Source organism: Eschrichtius robustus, chromosome 19, assembly GCF_028021215.1.
Source record: "Eschrichtius robustus isolate mEscRob2 chromosome 19, mEscRob2.pri, whole genome shotgun sequence".
Classification (NCBI taxonomy): Eukaryota; Metazoa; Chordata; class Mammalia; order Artiodactyla; family Eschrichtiidae; genus Eschrichtius; species Eschrichtius robustus.
The window spans coordinates 35061433-35075103 of NC_090842.1; the positions used below are offsets into that span (position 1 = coordinate 35061433).

Below are 13671 nucleotides of genomic sequence, written 5' to 3' on the forward strand. Positions count from 1 at the left end.
CCCATCACGCAAGAATCCTTCATGCTTTCCTTTTAAAGCCATAGCCACTTGCATCCTGCTCCCGCTCCTTCCTTAACCTCTGGAAATCACTAATCTGTTCTCCATTTCCATATTTCTGTCATTTCAAGAATGTTATATAAATGGAATCATATGTAAGTCTACGTGATCTTTGGGATAAATTCCAGGAGTACAGTTGCTGGGCCTATAGCCCTTGAATGTTTGACTTTTTAAGAAACTGCCAAACTTTTCTAGAGTAGCTATGCCATTTTACATTGCCACCAGCAAGTTTCTCCACATCCTCACCAGCATTTGGTTTGTCACAATTTTTTATTTTAACCAATCTGATAGGTAGGTGGTGATATCTTATTGTGGTTTTAATGTGCATTTCCCTAATGGCTAATGATGTTGAACATTTTTTCATGGGCTTATTTGCCATCTGTTTATCCTTTTTGATGAAAAGCTTTTTTATATCTTTAGCCTATTTTCTAATTGGATTGTTTACTTTTTTGTGGTTGACTTTTGGAGTTCTTTGTATATTCTAGATACTAGTCCTTTGTCAGATATGTGGTTTGCAAAGGTTTCTTCTTGGTCTGCAGCTTGTCTTTTCATCTTCTTAACTGGGTCTTTTGTAGAGTAAAAGTTTTAAATTTTGATGAAGTCCAAATTATCAATTTTTCCTTTATGGCTCCATGTCTTTGGTTCCCAGTTTAAGAACTCTATGCCTAACCCTAAATCCCAAAGATTTTTTCCTATTTTTTTCAAAAAAAGTTTTATAATTTTACATTTCACATTTAAGTCCATGATCCATTTTGAGTTAATATTTATATAAATTTGAGTTGAGTACCACCCACCCCCATGTCCAATTGCTCCTGAACAATTTTTTTTTAATTAATTAATTAATTAATTAATTTTTGGCTGTGTTGGGTCTTCGTTTCTGTGTGAGGGCTTTCTCTAGTTGTGGCAAGAAGCGGGGGCCACTCTTCATTGCGGTGCGTGGGCCTCTCATTATCATGGCCTCTCTTGTTGCGGAGCACAGGCTCCAGACGCGCAGGCTCAGTAGTTGTGGCTCACGGGCCCAGTTGCTCTGTGGCATGTGGGACCTTCCCAGACCAGGGCTCGAACCCGTGTCCCCTGCATTGGCAGGCAGATTCTCAACCACTGCGCCACCAGGGAAGCCCCTCCTGAACCATTTTTTGAAAAGACTATAATTCTTCCATTGAGCTGTTAATTATCAGTTGGGCATATTTGTGAGGATCTGTTTCTGGGCTGCATTGATCTATGTGTCTATTCCTTTGTCAGTATGACACAGTCTTAATTGCTATAGCTGTTTAAGTCTTGAAATCAGACTGAATCCTCCTTTTTTATTGTTCTTTTTCAAAATTGTTTTAACTATCCTAGGTTCTTTGCATTTTCATATAAATTATAGAATAATTTTATCTACATATACAGAAATACAGAAATTCTTGTTGTAATTTTAATAGGAACTGTGTAAACCCGTATCTTGATTTGGGGAGAACTGATATCTTCACCGTGTTGAGCTTTCCAATCCGTGAACATGGTATATCTCTCAATTTATTTGGATCTTCCTTTATTTCTTTCATTATTGTTTTGCAGTTTTGTTTTGTAGTCTTGTACATGTTTTGATAGTTTTACATCTAAATATTTCAATTTTTGAGTGATTATAAAAGATATTGTATTTTTAATTTCAATCTTCACTTGTTCATTGCTGTTATATAGGAATACAGTTGGGTTTTTAAAAATAAATTGTATTTATTTATTTATTTATTTTTGGCTGCTTTGGGTCTTTGTTGCTGCACACGGGCTTTCTCTAGTTGTGGTGAGCGGGGACTACTCTTTGTTGTGATGCGCGGGCTTCTCATTGCGGTGGCTTCTCTTGTTGTGAAGCACAGGCTCTAGGTGCTCAGGCTTCAGCAGTTGCAGCAGGCAGGCTCAGTAGTTTTGGTTCGTGGGCTCTAGAGCACGGGCTCAGTAGTTGTGGCGCACAGGCTTAGTTGTTCCGTGACATGTGGGATCTTCCTGGACCAGGGCTGGAACCCATGTCCCCTGCGTTGGCAGGCAGATTCTTAACCACTGTGCCACCAGGGAAGCCCTACAGTTGTTGTTGTTGTTGTTTTTTAAAAAGGGTACAGTTAATATTTTATTGTCACTTATCAGATGGCAGTTAGATATATAGTCTTCATACTTGATCATCTTTCCATTTCGTAAATTAAAAAAATTACAAGTTTTAAACAGCCCAAGGCTGGTCATGTCTTCAGAAAACATGATTAGATTAATTCATTAATGGTGGCTTCAAGGTTTTCCTTATTAGCTCCAGAAAATTCACCCACCTTCTGTCCCTTTTTAAAAAACTGGAAGGTTGGCATGCATTTGACTTCACACTCTGAAGCAACATCCTGACAGTCATCCACATCTACTTCGAGGAACACTACGTTGGAATACTTTTCAGAGAGAGAATGAAAGAAAGGCTTGTTTATTTTGCAAGGCCCACACCACGTGGCTGAGAAGTCGACTACTACGAGTTTCTCTCCTGCACTGTTCAAGGCTTCCTGAAAAGCATACTTGCTCTCAATCTGCTTCACCATCTTGGCTGCTGGGGTCTGACTAGCGACCTTACACTGGAATATACGGAAGCGGATCCAAGGCGCCGGACGAAGTTTGCACAGTTGGTTTTTGAATGTTGATTTTGTACCCCTTAACTTTGCTCAACTCAATTGTAGGAGTTTTTTTGGGTAGATTCCATGGGATCGTCTACATAGACTATCATGTCATCTGTGAACAGGAACAGTTTTATTTATTCTTTTCCTATCTGTGTGCCTTTTGTTTCCTTCTTCTTGCTTTTTGCTCTGGTTAGAACTTCCAGCATTCTGTTGAATAAGAGTGGTGAGAGTGGACATCCTTGACTTGTTTATGAACTTAGGGGCAAAGCATCAGTCTTTTACCATCATATATAATAACAGGTGTAGGTTTTTTATAGATACTCTTTATCAAGTTAAGGAACTTCTTCTCTATTTCTGTTTTCCTAAGAGTTTTTATCATGAGTGGGTGTTGAATTTTGTCAATTTTTAAAAAACTGCAGCCATTTATATGACCATGTGATTTTTCTTCTTTAGTCTGTTAATATAGTGGATTATACTAATTGATTTTTGAACATGGAAATAGCCTTGCATCCTTGGTGTACACTCCACTTGACCATAGTTTATATATTTTTTTAATATATGATGCTGAATTCTCTTTGCTGTTCTGTTAAAGTTTTCTTTTTTCTCTGTATTTATGAGGGATATTGGTCTGTAGTTTTCTTTTATTTTGTCCTGTCTGCCTGGTTCTGGTATTGGGCAATATTAGCTTCATAAATAAATTGAGAAGGTTCTCCTTTTCTTTTTTTCTGAAAGAAATTATGTAACTATGTAGAATTGGTGTTGATCCTTCTTTAAATATTTGTTAGAATTCTCCAGTAAAATAATCTGGGTCTGGAGACTTCTTTTTAGGGAGTTTTTAATTATGATTTCAAGTTCTTGATATCTATTTTATATCTTGAAATAGATATCAGGTTATCTATTTCACGTTGGCTGAGTTGTGATATAGTTTGTGCTTTTCAAAGAATTGGTTTTTCATAGTATTATTCTCTTATTATCCTTTTGATGTCTGTAGGGTCTGTAGTGATATCCTCAGGTTCATTCCTGATATTAGTAATTTGTGTTTTCTGTCTTTTTTTCTTTGTTAGTCTTGTTAAAGATTTGTCAATTTTTCTGATATTTTCAAAGAGCCAACTTTAAAAATTTATTTTCAGTATTGGTTTTCTGTTCTAACTTTCATGATTTCTGCTCTTATCTTTATTATTCACTTTCTTCTGCTCTCTTTGGGTTTATCTTTCTCTTATTTTTCTAGGTCTTTGAGGTGGAAGCTTAATTATTGATTTGAGACCTTTTGTGTTTTCTAATGTATGCAGTTAGTGCTATGAATTTCCCTCTTAGCATTGATTTATCTGTGTCCCACAAATTTTAATATGCTGTAGTTTAATTTTTATTTAGTTCCATTTTGTAAAAAATAAAATATTTCCCTTGAGCTTCATCTTTGACTTGTGATTGTTTAGAGGTGCCTTGTTTAGTTTCCAAGTGTTTGGAGGTTTTCTTGTTATATTTCTGTATTTAATTTATGGTTTGATTCCATTGTGATTGGAGGAAACACTATGTATGACTTTAATTCTTTTAAATTTGTTGAGATTTGTTTTATGCCCTATGATATGGTCCATATTGATATATCTTCTCTGGGCACTTGAAAAGAATGCATATTCTGCTGTTTTGGGTGACATGTTCATCAAAATCAATTAGATCTTTTTGGTTGATGGTGTTGTTGAGTTTTTCTGTATCCTTGCTGATTTTACACCTAGTTGATTTATGAATCACTGAGTGAGAGGTGTTGAAATGTTCTACTGTAATTGTGAATATGTCTATTTCTCCTTTCAGTTTTATTAACTTTTGTTTCACATATTTTGCAGCTGTATTGTTTGGTTCATACATATTTAAGATTGCTATGTTTTCTTGATAGATTAACTTCTTTATCAGTGTATAATGCCCCTCTCTGTCTCTGGTATTTTATTTTATTGTTTTGCTCTGAAGCCTACGTTATCTAATATTAATATAGCCCTCTGCTTTCATTTGATTGTTTGAAGGATAATCTTATTCCTTTTACTTTCAACCTGACTATATTGTTATATTTTAAGTGAGTTTCTTGTAGATAGAATATAGGTGGGCTACTCCCTGTCCTCATTCTGCCAATCTCTGTCTTTTTAATTTGTATATTTTGACCATTAATATTTAATGTAATTAATTATATGTTAGAGCTTAAGTTTGCCATTTTATATTTTGTTTTCTGTCAGTTTTCTCTGCTTTTCATTTCTGTTTTCTACTTCCTGCCTTCCTGCGGGTTACTTGAATATTTTCAAGAATTTCATTTTGGTTAACCTGTTGTGTTTCTTTTTGTACAACTTTTAAAATGATTACTTAGGCATTACGTTATATAAACATAGCTTACCAAAGTCTTCTGGTGTCATCATTTTACCAGTTCAAGTGAAGTGTAGAAACCTTACCTTCCATTATTCTCCCCTATTTATAATCTAATTGTTTAGAACATTTCTCCTATAAATATTTAGTACCATATCAGATAGTGGTAAATTTTTGCTTCAACCATCAAACATAATTTAGAAAACTCAAAAGAGGTAGAGAAATTATCGTATTTACCATAACTTTGTTTACTGTGTTTTCTTCCTACTTACAAGAATTCTTGTATCATTTCCTTTTCTATTTAGAGGAGTTCCTTTAGCTTTTTTTTTTTTTTTTTTTTTTTACAGTAAGCATTCTGGTGACAAATTGTCTTAGTTTTCTTCATTGGAGGATGTCTTGATTTCCCCTTCATCCCTGAGTGGTAGTTTTGCTGGATATAGATTTTGTGTTGCCAGTTCTTTCCTTTCAGCACTTGAAAAATATTGTACCACTTTCTTCTGGCTTCCATGGTTTTTGATGAGAAATCTGCTGTCATTTGAATTATTCTTCCACTGTGGTAAGGTGTGATTTTTCTTCCTCTGCTCTCAAATTTTTTCCTTTGTCTTTTTTTTCTTTTGAGTACTTTTTAAGTCCACCCCCTTTCTCCTCTCCTTCTAGGGCTCTGACCACATGAATGTTAAATTCTCATCAATCTCTGAGGCTCTTTTCATTTAAAAAATCTATTTCCTTTCTTTTGTTCAGATTGGGTGATTTTTATTTTTCTATCTTCCAGTTTGCCAATTCTTTCCTCTGTTTCCCTCCTCCCTTCTGATGTTGAGCCCATCATTGATTTTTTAAAACTTTTGTTTTGTTTTTTTTTTCATTTCTACAATTTCCATTTAGTGCTTCTTTTTATCTTCTATTTCTTTGCTGAGACTTTCTCTTTTTCCATTTGTTTCACACATGTTCATAATTGTTGGGAGTAGTCTATGATGGCTCCTTCAAATTCCTTGAGGGATAACTGTAACATCTCAGTCATCTCAGTTTTGGTATGTAATGATTGTCTTTTTCCATTCAATTTGAGATCTTCCTGGTTCTTGGTGGGACAAATGATTTTTGATTGAGGTGGGAAGAATTTCAGGTTAGTCTCCCTACTAGGTCTCCACTGATACCTCTTTGAATAGTGAGAGGAGTGCCTCATTCCTGTCCCCCACCTGACTTTCCCTGACACCAGGAGAACGGGTAGGTGCGCCTTGCTACTGCTGGGTTGGGGTGGAAGTCCAGGCTCTCCAGATGGTCTCTAGTGACACCATGAGGAGGGGCCATGTTACTGCCCAGCAAGTATGAAAGTCTGGCTCCCTACTAGGCTTTTTTGACACTCCATGGATATGGGGTATTGGATGCCTTGTTACAGCCTTAAGAGCATGGAAATCTAGGTGCCCTGCTCAGCCTTTGCTTGAGTGGGTAGGGTGAAGGTAAAACCTTTTCTATGGGTTTGGTTGGAACAAGCTGTCATTGTCTACAAGTTTTCTGTCTTGCCAGGCTGTACCTTTTCTGGTCCTTTGGCTAGAGAGCCCAGGCTTTTCTTGGGGCTTTTAAAATCTTATCTGTCAGTGTTTCCTGGTTGCCAACTGCTTGAGCTCCAATCTGAGATATATGAAGCAAAAGGAAAACCCAAGGTACTCACTACCATGTCATTTGTTGGGTCCCAGTGTCCCTGGCTATTCTGCCTTCTTTTCTCCACCTTTCAGAGTATTCTTATGTTTCTTTCATAATGTCCAGGGTTTTTATTTGTACTTAGCTGGAGGAATAGAGAAAATTATGTCCAGGGGAGAAATCTGGAAACTGAATAGGCAACTAAGAGTCTCGGGAACATTTAGAAAACATCGCTTTATTCCACAGCGACATTTTTGCAATGTTGCTGGGTCCAAGGGCTTGTGGGAAAATTGGAGCTTAGACTGGAGGTTTGTAGCTCAGACCTGGGCCAGGACCATTTCGAGGACCCTCCTCCTTCCCTCCCCTCCTCTTCTTTTGCAAGGAGAGAGAACTGTGGGCTGTGTGAGACCCTTGACTCACTGGTTGGTGGCAGTCATAAATCAAGCCCAGCAGCACCCAGTGTAAAAGCTGATACTAACGATACCTTGTTTCTGCATCCATCCAGCATTGCCTTTTGTTTTCTTCCCTCTAATGATCCTTCTCACTCTGATTTTATCTCCTTAGGAGGTGATGAAGAAAGCCGGGGTGGGGTCCTACCTGACATATCACCTAGGTGCACTGATGGTATGAACCAAAAGTTGGCAGATGTGGGCCAGTGTTGGTGCTTGAGGGTTAGGGAGAGATGCAGTGATGCAGTGCTGGAGATGTGGGGTGGTAGAATGATCTCAAATCCATGCAGCCGAGTGCTGGAAGGTGTCATGGGAATTGGGAGGGAGCAGAGCAAGATTTGACTGGTCATCTGGTTGTCTTGTCCCTTCAAAGGAGGATAGCTCTTGCACAAACCTCACTTTTCCCAGCTGGGCATTCTGAGCCCCCTCCCTAGTTGCCACCAGCAGAGTCTCAGGCAACTGCAGTGGAATTGTAGCACTTGGGTGGATACTGGAAAGTGGTGATGTTTCTGGGGCGGTGAGGCAAATAAAACCATGACAGATTGTTTTCAAAGCATCGAATGCAAAATTGTCAACACAAACATATTTCTGGACCCAACAGTGGAATGTGTGAATTAATTACGGACCTGTTAAGAAGCAGAATTATTCTTCTTTTCAGGGTCTAAAACAGCCCTGCTGCCCAACCCTTTCACTCTGGGAAGAGGATTCCATGGGCTGCTCCTTTTAAAGTTTTAGGGGCTGGTAGAAATGCAAGAGACTCTGTAGCACAAACCTGGCTTCCAGCAGCCACTTCAGTTTTGATGGTCTGTCCCCAGGATCTTGATTAGGGTTGGAGTCCCATCAAACGTTAACAAGCACTGTAAAGGGCCTGTAGCTTTGGGAGAAATCATTGTTTCCACTGGTAACGTTGAGTCCTGAGAACATGCTGAGGGTGAGGCCCTCTGTCCACACTGCGCCCAGTTATCTTCCTATGTCCACGTGCTTGGAATTCCGTGGGCTGTTCTCCACACACAGGGCTGCAGTGAGCCACAGGAGGCACCTTTCAAGTGTACGGGTGCTGCAAAAGCACTTCACTGAGTGACGTTTCATGAAGGATTTCTAATAAGGGGTTGCCTCCTAAAAAGTATGCACACAGGGGCTTCCCTGGTGGCGCAGTGGTTGAGAATCTGCCTGCTAATGCAGGGGACACGGGTTCGAGCCCTGGTCTGGGAAGATCCCACATGCCGCGGAGCAACTGGGCCCGTGAGCCACAACTACTGAGCCTGCGCGTCTGGAGCCTGTGCTCCGCAACAACAGAGGCCGCGATAATGAGAGGCCCGCGCACCGCGATGAAGAGTGGCCCCCGCTTGCTGCAACTAGAGAAAGCCCTCGCACAGAAACAAAGACCCAAAACAACCAAAAATAAAAATAGATAAATAAATAAAAACATTAAAAAAAAAAAAAGACACACACACAGACACACACAGACACACATACAAACACACATACAGACACACACACCCCCCTCAGCATCGCCTGCATGAAGAGCTTCGACTATCTCAGCATGTGCCCTCAAGATCTGTTTTACCAAAAAAAAAAAAAAAAAAAAAAGATTTAGCATCTCACTGTAAAACATTTTTGGGCTTCTATCTGCAGCATCAGGATCAGAATCTGGTTTCAGATATCTTGTTCTGTCCCTCACTCCTGGGGCAGTTCAGCTTTTTCTCCTGGTGACCTGTTGGCGGCCTTCACCCCCCGTAGAACCCTTCTGTTTGGACCCTGCTCGGGTTCGAATGGCCTTTGCAGAGTTTGCACAATCTCTGCTTGTCTGCTTGGAGGCTTGGGTTATCTCTCTGGATGGCAGGAGCATTGCTCCTCGAAGCAAACGAACGGATGAATAAAAAGATAGTCGGAACGTGTCCCTCACCCTGTTCTAAGCCAACTCAGGACGCTTGTGTCTGGGCACTTGGTGGAGGGTTGGTTGAGATTTACATGGTATGCACCAGTACCACTGTACTGTTTCTTAAAAATACTGAAATAGCTCCTGACCCGCTGGCAAAGGGTTTCTGCCCTGAACCTGCTGTTCACAGATCCTCCCCCTGTGCTTGGAGCCTTGGCCCCTCCCTAGATCCAGAGCACAAGAGGAGACCTCCTGGTCCATCAAGGCCACCAGCCTACAGCCAGGGATGATTGAGTTGGTGGAGACCCTGGTGCACCGGCTGTTAATACATTTGCTTATCAGCCCTGCTTGTTGCCCCACTTCGTACTCATTCGTTTCCTCTCCACTCGACAGCAAGTGTTTCCTGGATCCTAGCCGTGTGCTTGACGTGCGCGGCTTCCTTACTGAAGCCAGCTTCTCTTGGCCCTGTCTCATTTCTTCCTGACCGCATCCCCTGCTTCTGTGCTGTGTCCCCACCACGTGGCCCTTTTCTGTGGCGCCGGTGAGTGTTTCCAGTGCTGCGTAGGAGACGAAAGAGGCTTTTCTGTTGCTCTCATGCTGACCCCCACATGATGGGACTGTAGGAAGTTTACTCACATGTATGCTTTTGCCGTTTTTATTCCGTTTACAGCTTGCATGATAGCTGCTTGGTTTTCCCTGGCACTTGTGTCACTGCTGTGACAGTAGTGGGGGGTGTGTCAGCTGTGAGAGCAGCCCTTTCCCTCCCGTCCCCACTCAGAGTGGCGCCCAGACCCCGTGCAGCAGCCCCGCTCATTTGCATCGAGCACTCGTAGTGACGCTGGCTCAGCCTTTTGCTGGTGTTTCTCTTATTCCTCCCATTACTGGGTGGAGGAAACACCTTTCGGAGCCTCTGTTCCCGGCTCCCCCGGTTTTCCGCGCGAGGCAGCTCTGAAAGCGCTGTCATTAGCGCATCTCTCCTTGTTTCACAGCCGGGCGGCGTGGCTTAAGCTGTGAGCTGAAAGCTGACCCTTGTGGGTTTGGCTTCCACTGCCCGTCAGCGGGGCCTTCCTCCAGTATCCCCGCTGCCCTTGACAACGACTCCGTTTTCAGAGTGGCAGTGTACTAACGAGTGAGTGTCTGCAGGAAGGCACCTCGCCCAGCTCGCAGGCTTCCAGGCTTGGGGCTGCGCAGGAGGCTTCATTTATTTTTAGATACCTTAGCTCTCCCGAGGGAGGGTCTGCGCACTGGTCCCCCCCCAAACCTGCCCCCTCCAGAGATGGGCCCGATGGTCTGCTCTGGGGAGTGGAAGGAGGTGGGGCAGGCTCAGTTCTGTTTTGGGAAGGCGAGCTGGAGTTCCCTCTTTGTTAGGAACAATGTCTGGGAGGGTCTTGCTGTTCTGCAGAAGCCATGAGGAGGTCAGAGCTGGAAGCTTCCCCACCCCCTGACCCGTTTTGCTCATCCAGAAGCTGAGGCTTAGAGGGGGGCAGGCACTGGCCCAAGGTCACACAGATGGGCAGAAGCTGGGGCGGATGCAAACCAGGCCTGTGCGTGCCCAGGTGCCATCTCTCCGCTCATCCCTTAAATACTCACTGAGCGTGCACTCCACGCACATTACCCTACTCATTCATTCAACAGGTGGAGCCCCCAGACTGGCCTCCTGGTGAGAGTTTCCAGGGGAGGGGCCTGGAAGGCTGTGTCGTTGACAAGCACCTCCACCCGCGTCCCCTGGGTTTGTATCATCAGAGAAGTTTGGGAAATTCTGGTCTATACCACTCCTGCTGGTGGTGGGTCCAACCCGGCGGGAGTCCTGGAGCTGGGACTTTGGGAGACTGTGGCTCAAACCCAGGAACAGGACTATGGTCTGGAACCCTCCAGTCTCTTGGCAAGGGGAGAGAGGAGCCAGGCAGCATCCAAGATAAAAATAATACTTTTTTTGGAAACTAATAATACCTTATCCATGCTTCCATCCGAGTAGTTTTGTTTTATTTTCCATTGCTCTTTCATCCTCTGATTTTATCCTCCCAGGTACTAGCCTCCCAGGAATCTGGGAAGTTGGGGGTCAGTAGTGGGGAGAGGGTACTGCTTTGCTCAAACCAGTTAGTGCGATGGTCCTGGCACCCAGCAATGGGGTGCTGGTGGTCAGACATAGGGGAATAGCCGCTGCGGCTCGAGGGTGGGAGAATAATCTCAAATTGCAGGATAAGGGGCTGCTGACCGTGATCAAAGGAGCTGAGTGCTTCAGTATGCCCCTTGTATGGACGCAGAAATGGAGTGAGACTTAGGGACCCTCTGAGGTTACACAGGTATTTGGTATTGATGGAGACTAGAAATGAGGCCACTAGTTCACTGGTTCTCAAACTGCGATCTGAGCAATCCTGGCTTTCCAAGCACGTGCCATGGGCCTCCTGGATGTGGGGGCCAGAGGGTGGGACATGGGGGTTGAGAGCAGCTCTGCTCTGTTCTGCTGTGTAAGTTGGTGTTTTGTGTAAGATTTCTCTGGGAAGGTCAGAGACTCTGCCCTGGGCCACTCTGTGTGCTCAGACCTCACACTAGTACTGGAGTTAGGAGAGTGGTATGTCAGGCCTGGGCTGGTGGGCAATTCTGGGTGATTCTCCAGACCTCGATGAACCTCAGGCTTGTCTTCTAGATGGGGCGGACGCTCTGTCCCAGGTTGCCAGCAGATCTGATGAGATGTCAGTGGCAATTGGTGCTTCACGTCTTGGTTGAGGGTCAGTGGTGAGGGACCTAGGTGCTCGCTCAGTCAGTGGGTTGCCGACATGGCCCTGTTTCCTGCCTGGCTGTATTCTTTGACTTGCTTTTTGTTACTTACCCTCTGCCAAAATCCAGGAGCTTTTCTTGCAGCTCAGACATCGGTATAACATGAAAAAACCCAAGGGCCTTTAGTCTCAAATGGGTTCCTTGCTATCAAAAGCTTCTTCCTGCATGAGGGCACAAGCCTTGGAGCTTTCTGGCACCCATGTGCCCTTGCCTATCACCAGGGCTCCTCCAGCCCTGCCCCTGCTCCTGGCAAGCCTCAGAGGTAGGGCCCACATTTGGATGACTTGGAGGATGAGGAGGGATGGAGGCTGGATACTTTCTTACTTTTTTCTATCAGTTACTCAGTGATGAATCCACTGGGTGATTGCTCAGTCCTTTTCTCTGTGTCCACACTGTTGGCATGGCCCTGGTGCTCTCAAACATGGAGGGAGGACCAGCTCCGTAACTTGTGCAAAATGAAAATGCAGGGCCCTGTGTTAGAAAATGAAGAATTTCAAGATGACAACAGGAGGATATCAAACCAAGTGCAGGGCCCTTCTAAATTCCAGCCCCTGTGCTGCTACACGGGTCACATGCCCACGAAACCAGCACTATGTAGGCGCAAGATGCTTTGAGTGGCAGGCATCCCACAGGGCTCAGGCCTGCGGGGTATGGTTGTGCAGGTTGTATACTGCACAACTCTGGGGAACACCCTTCACCATTCCGTCTGCATGGCAGCCCTGCCGGAGGTGCCTCCAGCCAGCCCTTGACAGTGGCCATGACCCACAGCTTTGGGACAGAGAGGCTATCTTGGCGATGGGCCGGTGTCCTCACATCCAGATTCTCCCCTCCAGCCACGGTTCTGGAAGCTCCTCCTTCGCTCCTCCCTTTCTCCTTGGCATTTCAGAGACACGTTTCTCCACGAAGCTGAGGTGCCCAGGCTCCACGCGGGTGCTGCTGGGGAAGCTTCCGCTCCTCCGTGTGGATCCCCCGCTGGCGGCTCTGCTGTTAACCTTTGGGGTTTGCTCGTAAAATAGAAACTCTCTTTGTAGGTCAGTTTGTCAGTAATTTTGGCAGCCGCGGGGCCACTGAGGGAATGAGGCTTGGTTCCCACTTGTCTCTCGTGCTCGGTTTGGAGACTTTTGCGGAGCCCTTCCCCGGGAGGAACGCTCACCCCTGCCGGAAACGAGAGACGGTTTTCTCTGACCTGGTTTTGAATCGGCAGAAGCAATTCCTGTATGCTGGAAATGTACGGCCGCTGAGAAGGAATTTGGTCCAAACCCAGCCTGCAGAGCCTTCTGCTTAGGCCCCTGTTTTCCTGGGCGGGTGGCACTTGGGTGGGGCTACTGGGGTCTGCTTCTGATCCCATGATAGGTGAAGTGGAAGGTTCTGCTGAGACTGGCACCCACCCGAGCCTCACTGGGCTCTCCGTGGTCTGCAGGATGGCATCGTGGCCTGCCAGCTGATCCACTTGCTCCTATACCACCCCTCTTGACACCCGCCGCAACCCCAGCCTGGGTTGCCAAGGCTCTGGGCATCTTCTGTTGTGATAACCTCCCAGTGCCCAGCTCTGTACTCCGTGCTGGAGGGGAGGGAAAAGATGAATAAGTCCTCATCAGACCCTGCCTTCAAGGGCCTGGCAGCAGGATGGGGGTGAGGGCAGTTAGGTAACGTGCAGGCTGGTGGGATTGGTTGTCAGAGAGAACAGTGTTCAAGGAAGGCTGAAACAGGTGGCCTGGAGAAGTCAAGGAGGGCTTCCTGGCAGAGGCAGTGATGAACTAGACTCTGACCCCTCTCTCTATTATTTTTGAGGCCTCTAGGGAGTAATACTGAGCATCTCTAGTCCAGTGAAGGAAGCCTGGGGAGGCTAGGCTGGGATAGTATTATGGCCTGGAAATTCAGTCCCACTCAAATAATAGCTGAGCACCGT

General features: G+C 44.6%; 1 protein-coding gene and 1 pseudogene across 1 annotated transcript in view; one reads left to right on the forward strand and one right to left on the reverse strand.

The window, feature by feature from the left end:
• The window catches only part of ZNF423 (zinc finger protein 423), a 329943-nt gene that overhangs the window by 209949 nt on the left and 106323 nt on the right, over positions 1-13671 (forward strand). The window lies entirely within an intron of this gene.
• Positions 2135-2661, reverse strand: LOC137753062 (thioredoxin pseudogene; annotated as a pseudogene).